Raw genomic sequence first — 16,148 nt, 5'->3', positions numbered from 1 at the left:
ATGAAGGCTGGGGTTATAGTGAGCTCTAACCAGGATTGTCCCAGTGTGCACCACCCTGTGGCTGCCTTGTTGGGACAGTTAGCACTGATGTGGGCTATGGGCCCTAGGATCACTGAGGCAACAGGACAGTTAGGGCAACCAGATGGATCACTGGTGTTTTCAAGAAGGTAAGTGGAGCACAAACCATGTACATCAACCTCTTTTACCGAGAGTGTTCCAGAAGCCCCAGAGTCATTTAGTAGAGTTCTAAGTCTGGCTCTTTTTTTTAATTTATTTATTTGAGAGAGAGAGAGAGAGAGAGAGAGAGAGAGCATTAGCAGTGGAGCTAGGGGCAGAGGGAGAGGGAGAAGCAGACTCCCCACTGAGCAGGGAGCCTGATGCAAGGCTTATCCCAGGGCTCATCCCAGGGCCCCAGGAGCATGACTTGAGCTGAAGGCAGATGCTTAACCAACTGAGCCACTCAGGCACCCCTAGGTCTGGCTCTTCTATATGGCCTCTGCTCTTTTAAACCATGACTTTCTAAAGAAAGAAAAATTTTTAAAGAAAAAAAATTAAAAAAAAATAAAAAGAGGAAAAGCTAAGATTGCAGCTTATTTTATCAATAAAACAAAATTTATCATTTTTCTGGAACGATTTTAGGTTACCAAGTGTTGAAAACATAATACAGAGTGTTCCATATACCCTTCCCTCAACTTCCTTTTACTTAACGTCTTACAAAACCAATGTCTTCTTTATCAAAACTAAGAGATTAGAATTAGTACACCAATATTAACTAAACTACAGACTTTATTAAGATGTCATCAATTTTTTGTTTGTTTTTTTACTAGTATTTCAGGAGATAGAGGGAGCTGAGATGGCAACATAGTTAAGAGGACCCTAGGGTTTCCTCATCCTTTGAACACAGCTAGATAACTATCAAATCATTCTGAGTACCCAAGAAATTGCCCTGAAGACTGATAGAACAACTGCACAGCTAGAGGTAAAGAAAAGACAGCATCAAGGAAGGTAGAAAGTACAGAGACATGGTTTGGGGGAGAAACAGATCACAGGTACTGCAGAGGAGAAGAAGCCCTGGTCATGGAGAAAGGTGAGAGAGTGGAGTGCACGGAGTTATGCACAAGGAGAACACTTCCTCAAAGCCATTGGCTGGGAAAACAAGAGGGGAGATTTTCTTGAGTTTTTGCAATAAGCAGGGTTCGAAGATTGGAGTTTTAAAGGTCAGAAGGTTTGGCTGGGATAGAGCCCTGAGGGTGCTGCCCTACTTATGGAGAGAGGGCAGAAAAGCAACCCTGGGGGGAGCAGGGGGTACAGACAGTGGCATCTGAGGATTGTCTAAGGCACTAGGGGAGAGACTGTTCACTCTTCTCGTAGCACATCTATGAGGGGCGGCATTTGCAGAGATATCTCTCCAGAGACAAAAGAGCCAGTGGGCACAAAATCCACCCCTACAACATAGGTGCAGAGATAGCTGCTGAGGGTGGATAACACAGACCCTGATGGTTTAGCCTACTTTTCTCCAAATCCCATGCCCCTGCACTCTTGCACAACTGCCTTTTTGGGTCAAACCTGCATCAGTCTCAGTGCAGTGAGAATCTCCCTCAGAAGACCAGTCCAGGTCCTGTTACACCAGTACCTAAAGTTAAAAAGTGTCCAGGAAAAGCTGGCTACACAAGGGCTAAGCATTCCACTGGGCTGCAATGAAGCTTGGAAATACATGGGTGGTTTTGTAAACCATGTTTCCTTTTTTGGTACATTATTAAAAGGATTCAAATGGGGATTTACTGCATTTGTGGGAGCTGTGGGAGCTGAATATTATCTGGAGTCCCAGAATAAAGATAATAAGCATCATTGAAGATAATACCTGGAAGTATCTTAAAGGCTTCTTAACTCTCTTATAAAACTAAGGTTTCTTCAATATAGCCTACTCATCTATGTGTTTTTCCCTTAAAGAATACTAGTAAGAGGGCGCCTGGGTGGCTCAGTTGGTTAAGTGACTGCCTTCGGCTCAGGTCATGATCCTGGAGTCCCGGGATCGAGTCCCGCATCAGCCACCCTGCTCAGCAGGGAGTCTGCTTCTCCCTCTGACCCTCCCCCCTCTCATGCTCTATCCCATTCCCTCTCTCAAATAAATAAAATCTTTTTGAAAAAAAAAAGAATACTAGTAAGATTTAATAAAGTAAGAAAACATGTTAAAAAATGCTCAGCCTAAGCTTATTTCCTAGGCCTCGTACCCAATAATCTGGTCAATAGGGGAATCATTTAATGCCTCATGAATATATCAACTCACTCAACATAGCCAACTCAACTAAACTCATCTACCTTCTGCAAACTTGTTACCCTTTTGTGTCACTTTCTTGGTAAAAGGGAGCTTTCTTCTAGTTGACCAGTTTGGAAATGTGAAATTCATTCAAGATCAGTGCTTCTCCAAATTTTTGGCCTCAAGACCCTTTTATACTCCTCAGGATTATTGATGACCCTGTGGGCAAGGGGAGAATGATTTTCCCTCTATCATTCCAGATCATTGACCTTTAGGTAGGCCTTGGACCTACGCCTCCTGCTTCTTCTAGGACCTTACTCTGTCAGATGATTCTTCTCCTCCTTATCTTTTTTCCTCTCTCTCTCTCTGTAATAAAAAAGGTTATAGGAGAAAAAAATTAATTTCAAACTTATGAAGCCCCCTAAAAGATGTGAGATCAAAAGGCAGCCAGAAAATGGAAACTTATATGCCATCATAAGAAAAGAGATAGCTAAGGAAAGATAGGAGTCTGGCACATCATAGGAGAGGAAGGCAATTCACAGGAAGATGAGAGGAGGAAATGTTTGGTAAACAAAATGTTTGCCCTTTCATGAAGAAAGGTTCTCAGATATAAAAAATTATCTCTTATAATAGCTCTCTTCCTAATACAGGCCCCCTATTATAATTTCTTTTTGTCAGTCAAGGGGGAGGTAAAAAACTTTTCTTAATTCTGTTGGGTATTGACTGCCTTCTGCTCCACATACCAAAGTGGCATCTTTTGTGGTGTACATTTTGCTACATTTCAACCTAAACAGATTTTATTTAAATGATTCATATGTATTAATATTTACATATTAAAAATTTAAATGATGTAAGAAAATGGTTGAGTTTCATTCTTCTGTATATAGCTGTCCAATTTTCCCAGCATCATTTATTGAAGAGACTGTCTTTTTTCCATTGCATATTTTTTCCAGCTTTGTTGAAGATTATTTGACCATAGAGTTGAGGGTCCATATATGGGCTCTCTGTTCTGTTCCACTGATCTATGTGTCTGTTTTTGTGCCAGTACCATGCTGTCTTGGTGATCACACTTTGTAATATAGCTTGAGACCAGGCAACGTGATGCCCCCAGCTTTGTTATTCTTTTTCAGCATTTCCTTGGCGATTTGAGGTCTTTCTGGTTCCATACAAATTTTAGGATTGTTTGTTCCAGTGCTTTGAAAAATGCCATTTGTATCTTGATTGGGATGGTGTTGAAAGTATAGATTGCTCTGGGAAGTATAGACATTTTAACAAAGTTTATTCTTCCGACCCATGAGCTTGGAATGTTTCTCCATCTTTTTGTGTCCTCTTCAATTTCTTTCATGAGTGTTCTGTAGTTCCTAGAGTATAGATCCTTTACCTCTTTGGTTAGGATAAGCTCAAAATGGATGAAAGACCTCAATGTGAGACAGGAATCTATCAAAATCCTAGAGGAGAACATAGGCAGTAACCTCTTCAACATCAGTCACAGCAACTTCTTTCAAGACACATCTCCAAAGGCAAGGGGAACAAAAGCAAAAATGAACTTTTGGGACTTCATCAAGATAAAAAGCTTCTGCACAGCAAAGGAAACAGTCAACAAAACAAAGAGGCAACCCACAGAATGGAAGATATTTGCAAATGACACCACAGATAAAGGGCTGGTAAGATCTATAAACAACTTCTCAAACTTAACCCCCAAAAAGCAAATAATCAAGTCAAGAAATGGGCAGAAGATATGAACAGACACTTCTCCAAAGAAGACCTACAAATGGCTAACAGACTCATGAAAAAATGTTCATCATTAGCCATCAGGGAAATTCAAATCAAAACTACATTGAGATACCACCTTACACCAGTTAGAATGGCAAAAATGGACATGGCAAGAAATAACAAATGTTGGAGCTGTTATGGAGAAAGGGGAATCCTTTTACACTGTTGGTGAGAATGCAAGTTGGTACAGTCACTTTGGAAAACAGTGTGGAGGTTCCTCAAAAAAATTAAAAATAGAGCTACCCTATGACCCAGCAATTGCACTACGGAGTATTTACCCCAGAGACACAGATGTAGTGAAAAGAAGTGCTACATGCACCCCAGTGTTCATAGCAACAATGTCCCCAATAGCCAAACTGTGGAAGGAGCTGAAATGCCCTTCAACTGATGAATGGGTAAAGAAGATGTGGTCCATATGTACAATGGAATATTACTCAGCATCAGCAAGAATGAATACTCAACATTTGCATCAACATGCGATGGAACTGGAGGAGATTATGCTAAGGGAAATAAGTCAAGAGAAAGACAATTATATGGTTTCACTTATTTGTGGAACATAAATAATAGCATGGAGGACATTAGGAGAAGGAAAGGAAAAATGAAGGAGGGGGAGAAGAACCATGAAAGACTATGGATTCTGGGAAACAATCTGAGGGTTTTCGAAGGGAGGGAGTTTGGGGGATGGGTTAGCCCAGTGATGGGTGTTAAGGAGGGAACGTGTTGCATGAGCATTGGGTGTTATATGCAAACAATGAATCATGGAACACTACATCAAAAACTAATGATGTACTGTATGGTGATTAACATAACATAATAAAAAACAAAATATGAAATAAATAAAAATTTAAATGAGACACTTCAAAACTATTATAAAATAACACATTTTATGTTAACCTATGTTTTTAAAAGTAAGTTTTTTAAATTGAAATTTTAAGTTGAAGTTTAAGATAAATTTGCGAGAAATGGCATTTTTATATGCTTTCAAACCTCTTTTCTAGCTTAATGAAGACAGTGGGATTCTCACATCTGCTTCTGCATGCAAGGTGTTGTTAAATATTGTTTAGGTTGAAGTATGTGAAGAAAATCTGGCCTCACACAGACATATAGTTAGAAAAATGAGGACCCGCCTGGAAGGTCTCCAGGACATGAGGGTCCTGGGACTTCATTTTTAGAAGTAATGTTTTAGATAACTTTCTCATGCCTCCCTCACCCTACCATGAAACCAATATCCTAATTTTGTCTATTCTGTATTTAAAACAATCTTTCCTATCTTTCCTGTCCTCTGTGTCTTTATTAACACTTCTTTCATTTAGATCCTTGTCATTTCTCATCTGGATTCTCAAAATACCTTCCTATGCTGTCTATGTATTTAATCTGACCATTGCAATCTGATTTCCCTTCAGCCCTCAGAATTTTTCTAACATGTAAATCTGACCATATTGTTCCCCAGTTCAAATTAATTAATTATTTTTTGTCACTTTTGGATGAAGTCTAAACTTATCTTGAGCATGGCATATAAGACCATCCACATTCAGGCCTCTGACTGCCTCTTCAGTAATTTGTGGTATAATCATATTGAATGTGAACAAAAGCCATTTCTTATTTATGAAGGGGTTCAGAACAAGTCTCCCCAAAATATGCCACTTTGGAATATGGTCTATTTTGATCCAAAGTTGATCAATACCCAGCAAACTCAATAAAACCTTTTATGTCTGTTAAACTACCCAACGGAATTTAAAAGGGGACCTGACATAGAAAGAGAGCTATTTCCAAAAGATTTTTTTTTTTCAATTTGAATGACCTACCCATATGGCAGGACAAACATCTAATTACCAAACATCTCTTATTATCCCATGAAATTGCCTTCCTCCGCTTTGAGGTCCCAGGCCCGTATCCCCTTTCTTAGTCCCAAATCACACCTAAGCCTCAATTGCCCAGCTTGTCCTTAAGTCTGATATTCTTCTAGGGTTTCTGTATGTATGTAATTAAATTAATTTTTCTCTTGTTCATATGTCTTTTGTTAATTTGATTATTAGACTAGCCAAAAAAATCAAGAAGGGTAAGGAAAACTATTTCCTCCCCAATAGTTGGCAGAGATGACAGGATACTTCACTGGCTGGACATTGTTTGCTTTGAGGTTACTGTAGTAGGGAAACCTTGGGTCCTCTGATAAACACTGAGAGAAGTTAAGAATTCTTATGTCAGTCTCCCAGATCTCTGCCTGCAGAGTTTGGTGGAATCAGGAGTGGTGAGAGTCTTTTTTCTATTTCTAAATTTAGAATAGCTGGAGAAAATATTTGTGGAGCTAGTTCCTTGGGTATACTGACTCTGATAAATATTTGTTATGAGTACTCTTAGTTATTATGGATTCTTTCCCTCCCAGAGATGGTCGTTGTTTTTCTTTGTCCCTGTCCATCATGTAATTTATCATAAGGAGGAATAACCATAGAAAATAATGTAGGCATAGGCCCTGTAAGCCTGTTATTTGAGCCAGACCAACAGACTGGTGAGTTTATGGTTCTCAAACTATTGTGTGTCTCTTAGAAAAAAAAATACACAAAACAGATAAGGTTTTCTTTTGTCTTGTCCTCTATCCTGAGGACTTGGATTTGTGAACAGTAAAAGTATTCTCTCTGGCCCCTACCATCCAGAAGGTGTACTCACTGGGGTGCATCTTGGTTACCAGTCAAGTAGACTGGGGTTCTGAGACATGAAATCACAAGCTGCTTTCTCTTTATCCAGCCATTCCAGTTCTCAGGGGTGTTTATCATAAAGGGTTCTAGTCTATAAGGGACCTTTGTTGTCTCAACCTTTGTTGCTTTGTTAGTGCTAGAAAAGTCCCATTCAAGTAGTGCCTCCTGATTGTCACAGATTAGTGAGTTTGTGAATGATGGTATCTCATATTCTTGTGGGAAATAAGAGACTGTTTTCACTACACCATCCTTACATCATCTGAAACAAAGGCTTTTGCTTTCTTAGACTATCTTTGGAAGTAAACTTTTTCTGTCTTGTGAGGAATATATATTTTGCACTCTTTTGCAGGATGCCTCTCTTGCCCTTGGGTAAACCATACAGAACATATTCGTTTGAGTTGCTATTGAGATTAATAAGATCCTACTTATCAATATTCAGATGATAGATGCTTTGAATGGACCATACTTGAAAGAAAAATTTTAGAAAGCTCTTATCCTAAACAATTGTCTTCTTATTACCTATAGAAAAACAAAGTTAAGAAGAATACACAAAGAAATGTAATGGCTACCCTTAGCCATTTAGTTGGGGAGTTAGGGACTCCCCTAACATGATGAAAAAAAAAATGGAAGCTTGACTTAGGAAAAGATTATATCCAATGTAAATTCCCTCTCTCAAATTCCAGCCCCATCTTCCTGCTTTAACTTCCCTTTCCCTACAAGATTTACAGAAAGCACTTTGGCCTGATCTCCTGGCCCAGAATATACAGCTTACTTGTGTAAATGCTGAAAGCCAGGAAGTGAATTTAGCAGAAGCACCTTGAACAAGCAATACACCTTATTTTCTGGGCTCTGCCAGTCTCAGGTCTTCCTTTGTAATGTCCCTTGCAAATATATCCTATATCCATACCCCAAAAATTCATATCCCTTGTACAGCAGAAGATCCTTTAAATTCTTAAGTCCTTTTACCTCCAGTTTCAGTGGATCCTACCAAATTTAAAGAGGAATTAAAAAGATTAATGGCTATTTACAACCCCACTCACAGGAACTTGTTTGTCTTCTAAGGGATATTCATCTCATCCATTTTTATATTGTAGTTATCAGACAAGAGAGAATGGCCCTTTCCAAACTACCCCCCATCCACAGAGGAAGTAATACCAGAATTTCTCCTAGATTCTCCTACAAATAGTCAGTTGAAGGCCAATATTCAGAGGCAGATAGAGAGGCTTTTCCTCCTAAGGACAATAAATCCAAAGTCGAATTTGCACACTTAGAAAGAAAGTCTTTGTTGTATTTGATTAGCTGGTATCTTGAGAAGTTTTCCATCCATGTTCATTAGGGATATTGGCCTGGAATTTTCCTTTTTAGTGGGGTCTTTGTCTGGTTTGGGGATTGAGGTAATGCTGGCTTTATAGAATGGGTTTGGAAATTTTCCTTCCATTTTTATTTTATGAAAAATATTCAGCAGAATAGGTATTAATTTTTCTTTAAATGTTTGGTAGAATTCCCCCAGGAAGCCATCCGGCCCTGGACTCTTGTTTGTTTGGAGATTTTTGATGACTGATCCAATTTCTTTGCTGGTTATGGGTCTGTTCAGATTTTCTATTTCTTCCTGATTCAGTTTTTTTAAGGTTTTATTTATTAGACAAGAGAAAGACACAGCTAGAGAGGGAACACAAGCAGGGGGAGTGGGATAAGGAGCAGGGAACAAATGCAGGGCTCAATCCTAGGACCCTGGGATCATGACCTGAGCTGAAGGCAGATGCTTAATGACTGAGCCATCCAGGTACCCCCAAGTTTTTTTTTTTTTTTAAGATTTTATTTATTGGGCGCCTGGGTGGCTCAGTTGGTTAAGTGACTGCCTTCGGCTCAAGTCACGATCCTGGAGTACCAGGATCGAGTCCCACATCGGGCTCCCTGCTCAGCAGGGAGTCTGCTTCTCCCTCTGACCCAACCCCCTCTCATGTGCTCTCTCTCTCTCTCTCTCATTCTCTCTCTCAGAGAGAGAGAACACAAGCACAGGGAGCAGCAGACAGAAAGCGAAACAGGCTCCCCATTGAGCAAGGAGCCTGATGCGGGATGGGATCCCAGGACCCTGGGACCATGACCTGAGCTGAAGACAGATGCTTAACTGACTGAGCCACCCAGGTGTCCCATCCTGATTCAGTTTTGATAGTTTATATGCTTCTAGGAATTTATCCGTTTCTTCCAGATTGCCTAATTTGTTGGCATATAATTTTCATAATATTCTCTTATTTTTTTTTGGCATTTCTGCAGTGTTGGTTGTGATCTCTCCTCTTTCACTCATGATTTTATAATGAGCCATGGGTGTTATATGTGAGTGATGAATCACTAAAATCTACCCCTGAAACTAATTCTACACTATATGTTAACTAACTTGAATTTAAATAAAGTCTTGAAAGAAGAAAAAAGTCCTCTGTTAAAATGCTTTATACAGACTTTACAAAGACGTACTGCATTAAACCATGAAAATGTTTGCTGTTTGTTCCAGCTGAAAACTGACAAAATATTTAAAATAACTTTTTAAAGAAACTTTGTAGTAAAAAATTTACCAAATTGGAAGCTGATATTCAGAACCTGATAGGAATTATTTTTAGGCCTTCTCCCCTGAGCTACAATAAAATTATGTACCTGGATGAAAAGAAGCTAATTGTAGTTAGATGAGAAGATAGATTTATGATGTCACTTAAGTTGCAAATCGAATTATTTGAGTATAGTTGATACACACTGTTACATTAGTTTCAGGTCTACCACATAGTGACTCAAAACATCTCTATATGCTATGCTTTGCTCACCACAAGTGTAGCTACTATCTGACACCCTACAACACTGTTATAATAACATTGACTATATTCCCTGTGCTGAACCTTTTATTCCCATAACTTATTCATTCCATAACTAGAAACCTGTATCTCCCACTCACCTTCACTCATTTTGCCCATTCCCCACCCCCTGCACTCTGGAAACTGTCAGTCTGTTCTCTATATTTATAGGTCTGATTCAACTTTTTGTTTGTTTATTCATTTTGTTTGTTTTTTAGATTCTACATATGAGTGAAATCATATGGAATTTGTCTTCCTCAGTCTGACTTTTTTCACTTAACATAAAACTCTAGATCCATCTTTGTTGTCACAAATGGCAAGATCTCATCTTTTTAATGACAACATAATATTTCATTACATTTTATTTATCCATTCACCTATTGATGCATACTTAGATTACTTCTATATTTTGGCTATTGTAAATAAAACTGAAATAAACATAAGGGTGTATATATCTTTTTGAATTAATGTTTTTGTTTTCTTTGGGTAAATACCCAGGAGTAGAATTTTTTAATCGTATGGGTATTGCTATGTTTACTTTTTGAGGAACCTCCATATTGTTTTCCTTAGTGGCTGCACAAATTTGAATTTCCATGAACGTTGCATGAGAGTTCCTTTTTCTCCACCTTTTTGTCAACACTTGTAATTTTTTGTCTTTTTGATTTTAGCCATTTTGACAGGGGATTTTGTTTCACACTTCCCTTAAGATTAATGATGCTGAGAATCTTTTCACATGTCTGTTTGCCATCTGTATGTCTTCTTTGGAAAAATCTCTATTCACATCCTCTGCCCATTTTTTTTTTTTTTAATAGAGCTGTTTGTTATTTGGTGTTGAGTAAGTTCTTTGTATAGTTTGGATATTAACCCCTTATTGGATAGGTCATTTGTAAATATCTTCTCCCATTCTGTAGGTTGCCTTTTTGTTTTGTTGGTGGTTTCTTTTGCTATGCAAAAGATTTCTATTTTGATGTAGTCCCAATAGATTATTTGTGCTTTTGTTTTCCTTGCTTTAGGAGACATTTCTAGAAAAATGTTGCTAAGGCCAATGCCAAAAGAATACTGCCTGTGTTTCCTTCTAGGATTTTTATGGTTTCAGGCCTCTCATTTAGGTCTTAAATCCATTTTGAATTTATTTTTGTGTATGGTGTAAGAAAGTGGTCTGATTTCATTATTTTTCATGTAGCTGTCCAATTTTTTCAGCACCATTTGTTGAAAAATTTCCTTCTCCATTTTATATTTTTGCCTCCCTTATGATAGATTAGTTGACCATGTAAGTAAAGGATTTATTTCTGGGCTGTCTATTCTGTTCTATTAATCTATTTTTCTGTTTTTAACTCGTACCATACTATTTTGATTACTACAGCTTTGTAGTGTACCTTGAAATCTAGAATTGTGATACCTCCAGGTTTGTTCTTCTTTCTTAAAATTGCTTTATCTATTTGGGGTCTTTTGTCGTTCCATACATATGTTATTATTATTTGTTTTAGTTTTGTGAAAAATGCTGATGGTATTTTGATAAGGATTGCATTGAATCTGTAGATTTCTTTGCGTTGTATGGATATTTTAACAATATGTGTTCTTCCAATCTATGAGAATGGAATAGTTTCCATTTGTTTGTGTCATCTTTAATTTCTTTCTTAAGTGTTTTAATACTTTTCAGAGTACTGGTCTTTCACCTCTTTGGTAAAATTTATTCTTAAGTATTTTAGTCTATTTGGTACAATAGTATATCAAACTGCTTTCTTAATTTCTCTTTCTATTTTATTATTAAGATATAGAAAAGCTACTGACTTCTGGGCTTTATTTTTGTCTCCTGCAACTTTATGGAATTAATTTATTACTTCTGATAGTTTTTGGTCATGTCTTTAGGTTTTCTATGTATAGTATCATGTCATCCACAAATAGTGACAGTTTAACTTCTCCCTTACCAATATGGATGCCTATTACTTCTTTTTCTTGTTTGATTGCTATGGCTTGGACTTCCAGTACTATGTTGAATAAAAGTGATGAGAGTTTACTTTGTTTTGTCTTGTCCCTGATCTTAGAGGGAAATCTCTCACTTTTTCACCACTGAGCATGATGTTATCTATGGGTTTTTCATATATGGTCTTTATTGTGTTGAGGGTCATTCACTCTCAGCCCACTTTGCTGAGAGTTTTTCTTATGAACAAATATTGAATTTTGTCAAATACTTTTTCTGAGTCTGTTGAAATAATCATGATTTTTCATAATCATATGATTTTTATCCATTTTTAATGTGGTATATCTTGCAAACTGATTTCTTAAGGGATTAAAAAACTGTTTTTATCTTCTAAATCTTTGAAAAAAAAAACTAGAAATCCAGCCCCAGAACAAGTAAAAGTCAACCTGTTCTTTCTACCAATCCCAAAACCTTCCCTCATATTTCAGAAGGCTTGCACATATTGTCCTTAAGAAACCAAAATCCTTCTTGGAGGAACCTGGATACTTTCTCCTTGCCTTTGTGATATAGATTTTCTACACCCATCTTCTCTAGGACCTGAGAGCCATTCTTCAAAATCTACATTGTAAGGAGAGGTTTTCATCAAAAGGAAAAAAAAATGAAAGAGAAAATATTTGGAAATTTGGAGCATGAAAATTCCTCTCCACAAATATTAATAGTTGTAAGATCTCTGTGCATTTATGTATGTCTATAATGGATATGATATGTTTCAACTTCAGAGATAGTATTGCCAAAAGTAGATTGTAAAAGAACTGTATTTAATTGGCATAAATTAAGAACTTATAAATTAAGCATTTCTAAATTTAAAACATATAATAGAACTAACCCAATTCATGTGATCTAGGATAATTTTTACCAAATAAATGGGACAGGGAGGGGCAAATGGAGAGGGAGAGGGACAAGCAGACTCCCTGCTGAACAGCAGCCTGACACAGGGCTCTATCCCATGACCCTGAGATCATTATCTGAGCCTAAGGCAGATGCTTAACAGACTGAACCACCCAGGTGACCCAAATATACAGTCTTTTTGAGTGTGCATGGAACATTCTCCAGAATAGATTATATACTGGATCACAAATCTGGATTCAACCAGTACAAAAAGATTGAGATCATACCATGCAAATATTCAGACCACAATGTTCTGAAAATTAAGATAAAACACAAGAAAAAAATTGGAAGGACCACAAATGCAAAGAGGTTAAAGAACAACTTACTAAAGAATGAATGGGTCACCCAGGAAATTAAAGAAGAATTAAAAAAAAATACATGGAAGCAAATGAAAATGAAAACATGACAGTCCACAAACTTTGGGATACAGCAAAGGCAGCTCTAAGAAAGAAGTATATAGCAATACAGGTCTTCCTCAAGAAGCAAGAAAAGTCTCAAATACAACACCTAACCTTTCATCTAAAGTAGCTGGAAAAAGAGCAGCAAATAAAGCCTAAATCCAGCAGAAGGGAAATAATAAAGATTAGAACAGGAATCAATGATATAGAAATAAAAAAAATAACATTACAACGGATCAATGAAACTAGGAACCGGTTCTTTGAAAGAATAAACAAAATTGATAAACCCCTAGACAGACTTATCAAAAAGAAAAAGGACCCAAATAATTACAATCACAAATGAAAGATGAGAGATCACAAACAAGAACATAGAAATACAAACAATTATAAGAGAATATTATTAGTAATTATATGCCAACAAATTAGACAATCTGGAAGAAACGGTTAAATTCAAGGAAACATATAAACTACCAAAACTAAAACAGGAAGAAATAGAAAATCTGAACAGACTCATAACCAGCAAGATATTGAATCAGTGATCAAAAATCTCCCCAAAAACACGAGTCCAGCACTGGATGGCTTCCCAGGGGAATTCTACCAAACATTTAAAGAAGAATTAATACTTATTCTTCTGAAACTTTTCCATAAAATATAAGTGGAAGGAAAACTTGCATACTCATTCTATGAGGTCAACATTACCTTGATCCCCAAACCAAAGACCCCATCAAAAAGGAGACTTACAGACCAATATCCCTGATGAAAATGGATGAAAAATTCTCAAAAAATACTGGCTAATCATATCCAATAGCACATTAAAATTCATCACAATTGGGTGGAGTTTATTCCTGGACTGCAGGACTCATTCAACATCCACAAATAAATCAACATGATAAACCACATTAATAAAAGAAAGGATAAAAACCATATGATCCTCTCAATAGATGCAGAAAATGTATTTGACAAAATACAGTATTCTTTTTTTTTTTCTCATTAAACTTCTTTCTCAAAATTCTGTGACAGATTTTTGGTCAAGTGTTTCCATTAAGAAGTACTGATTTTAAAAACTAATAACTTAAAACTGCCACACGCACAAAACAAAACAAAACAAAACAAAACAAAAACAAATGGTCCACAAAACATACTCCTTTCCTTCTGAAGTCTTTATGATGCATTGTTATCATTAACACATCTTTTACTATTAAACTTAAAAGGCCAACTGAAACAAACAGTTATGAGACTGCTTTTCCACCCCTGATTAATACTGGGGTGGCAGATATTGTAGATAACATTCATTTAGCCTTCTGAGTTTTCTGGGCAGATTTGGTGACCTTACCAGATCCAGCTGCCTTCTTGTTCACTGCTTTGATGACACCCACAGCAACAGTCTGCTTCATGTCACAAACAGCATAATGACCCAGAGGATAGAGAAGTTCTCAACACACATAGGCTTGCCAGGAACCATATCAACAATGGCAGCATCACAAGATTTCAAGAACTTGGGACCATCTTCCAGCTTTTTCCCAGAATGACGATCTATTTTCTCCTTCAGCTCAGCAAACTTGCAAGCAATGTGAGCTGTGTAACAGTCCAGCACAGAGGCAGATCCAGCACTGATTTGGCCTGGAAGGTTTAGGATAATCACCTGAGCTGTGAAGCCAGCTGCTTCCATTCGTGGGTCATTTTTGCTGTCACTAGCCACATTGCCACAATGAACATCTTTGACAGATAAGTTCTTGACATTTAAGCCCACATTGTCTGCAGGAAGAGCCTCACTCAAAGCTTCATGGTGCATTTCAACAGACTTGACTTCAGCTATAACATTGAGTGGAGCAAAGGTGACCACCATGCCAGGTTTAAGAACACCAGTCTCCACTCAGCCCACAGGGACAGTACCAATACCACCAATTTTGTAGACGTCCTGGAGAGGCAGATGCAAGGGCTTGTCAGTTGGATGAGCTGGTGGCAGAATGCACTCGAGAACTTCAAGCAGTGTGGTTCCACTGGCATTCCCATCTTTATGGGTGACTTTCCATCCCTTGAACCAAGGTATGTTAGCACTTGGCTCCAGCATGTTGCCACCATTCTGATCAGAAATTTGCATAAATACTACTGTGTCAGAGTTGTAGCCAATTTTTGCTGACTTCCTTAATGATTTCCTCATATCTCATCTGGCTGTAGGGTGGCTCAGTGGAATCCATTTTATTAACACTAACAATTATTTTTTTTACACCCAGTGTGTAAGCTAGAAGGGAATTCTCATGGGTCTGCCCATTCTTGGAGATACCTGCTTCAAATTCACCAACACCAGCAGCAACAATCAGAACAGCACAGTCAGCCTGAGATGTGCCTGTAATCATGTTTTTGATAAAGTCTCTGTGTCCTGGGGCATCAATGATGATTGCATCATACTTGTTGGTCTCAAATTTCCATAGGGAGATATCAATGGTGATACCACATTCATGTTCAGCTTTCAGTTTATCCAAGACCCAGGCATACTTGAAGGAACCATTTCCCATCCCATCTCAGCAGGCTCCTTCTCAAATTTTTTGGTAGTTCTTTTGTCAATCCCACCATATTTGTAGATCAGATGACCCGTAGTATTAGACTTGCCTGAATCTATGTGTCCAATGATGACAATGTTGGTGTGAGTCTTTTCCTTTCCCATTCTGGTTTAGGTTTAATGGTGGTTTTCATGACACGTGTGTTCTGGTGGCAAACCCATTGTGAAAAAGCTACAGCATTTTTTCTTGATAAAAACCATCAACAAAGTAGGGATAGAGGGAATATTCCACATCATAAGGGACATATATGAAAGATCCACAGCTAATATCATCTTCAGTGGGGAAAAGCTGACAGCTTTTGCCATAAGGTCAGAAACACAACAGGAATGTCCACTCTCACCACTGTTATTCAACAGAAGTAGCAATCAGACAACACAAAGAAATAAAAGGCATCCTTGGGCGCCTGGGTGGCTCGGTCATTAAACGTCTGCCTTCGGCTCAGGTCATGATCCCAGGGTCCTGGGATCGAGTCCCACATCGGGCTCCCTGCTCAGCGGGAAGCCTGCTTCTCCCTCTCCCACTCCCCCTGCTTGTGTTCCTGCTCTCGCTGTGTCTCTCTGTCAAATAAATAAATAAAATCTTAAAAAAAAAAAGAAATAAAAGGCATCCAAATAGGCAAAAAAGAAGAAATCAAAATTTCACTCTTCACAGACAACATGATACTTTATGTATAAAAGCCACAAGGATCCACCAAAAAATTGCTAGAACTGGTATAAGAATTCAGCTTAATTGCAGGATATAAAATCAGTGCACAGAA

At 37.8% G+C, this 16,148-nt stretch overlaps 1 pseudogene; it reads right to left on the bottom strand.

Annotated features, from left to right (window-relative positions):
- Positions 1-14,119: 14,119 nt before the first annotated feature.
- Positions 14,120-15,495, bottom strand: LOC113930316 (annotated as a pseudogene).
- Positions 15,496-16,148: the final 653 nt, after the last annotated feature.

This window comes from Zalophus californianus, chromosome X (assembly GCF_009762305.2).
Source record: "Zalophus californianus isolate mZalCal1 chromosome X, mZalCal1.pri.v2, whole genome shotgun sequence".
In the NCBI taxonomy this organism is placed as follows: Eukaryota; Metazoa; Chordata; class Mammalia; order Carnivora; family Otariidae; genus Zalophus; species Zalophus californianus.
This window is presented reverse-complemented; position numbering and strand designations above follow the sequence as displayed.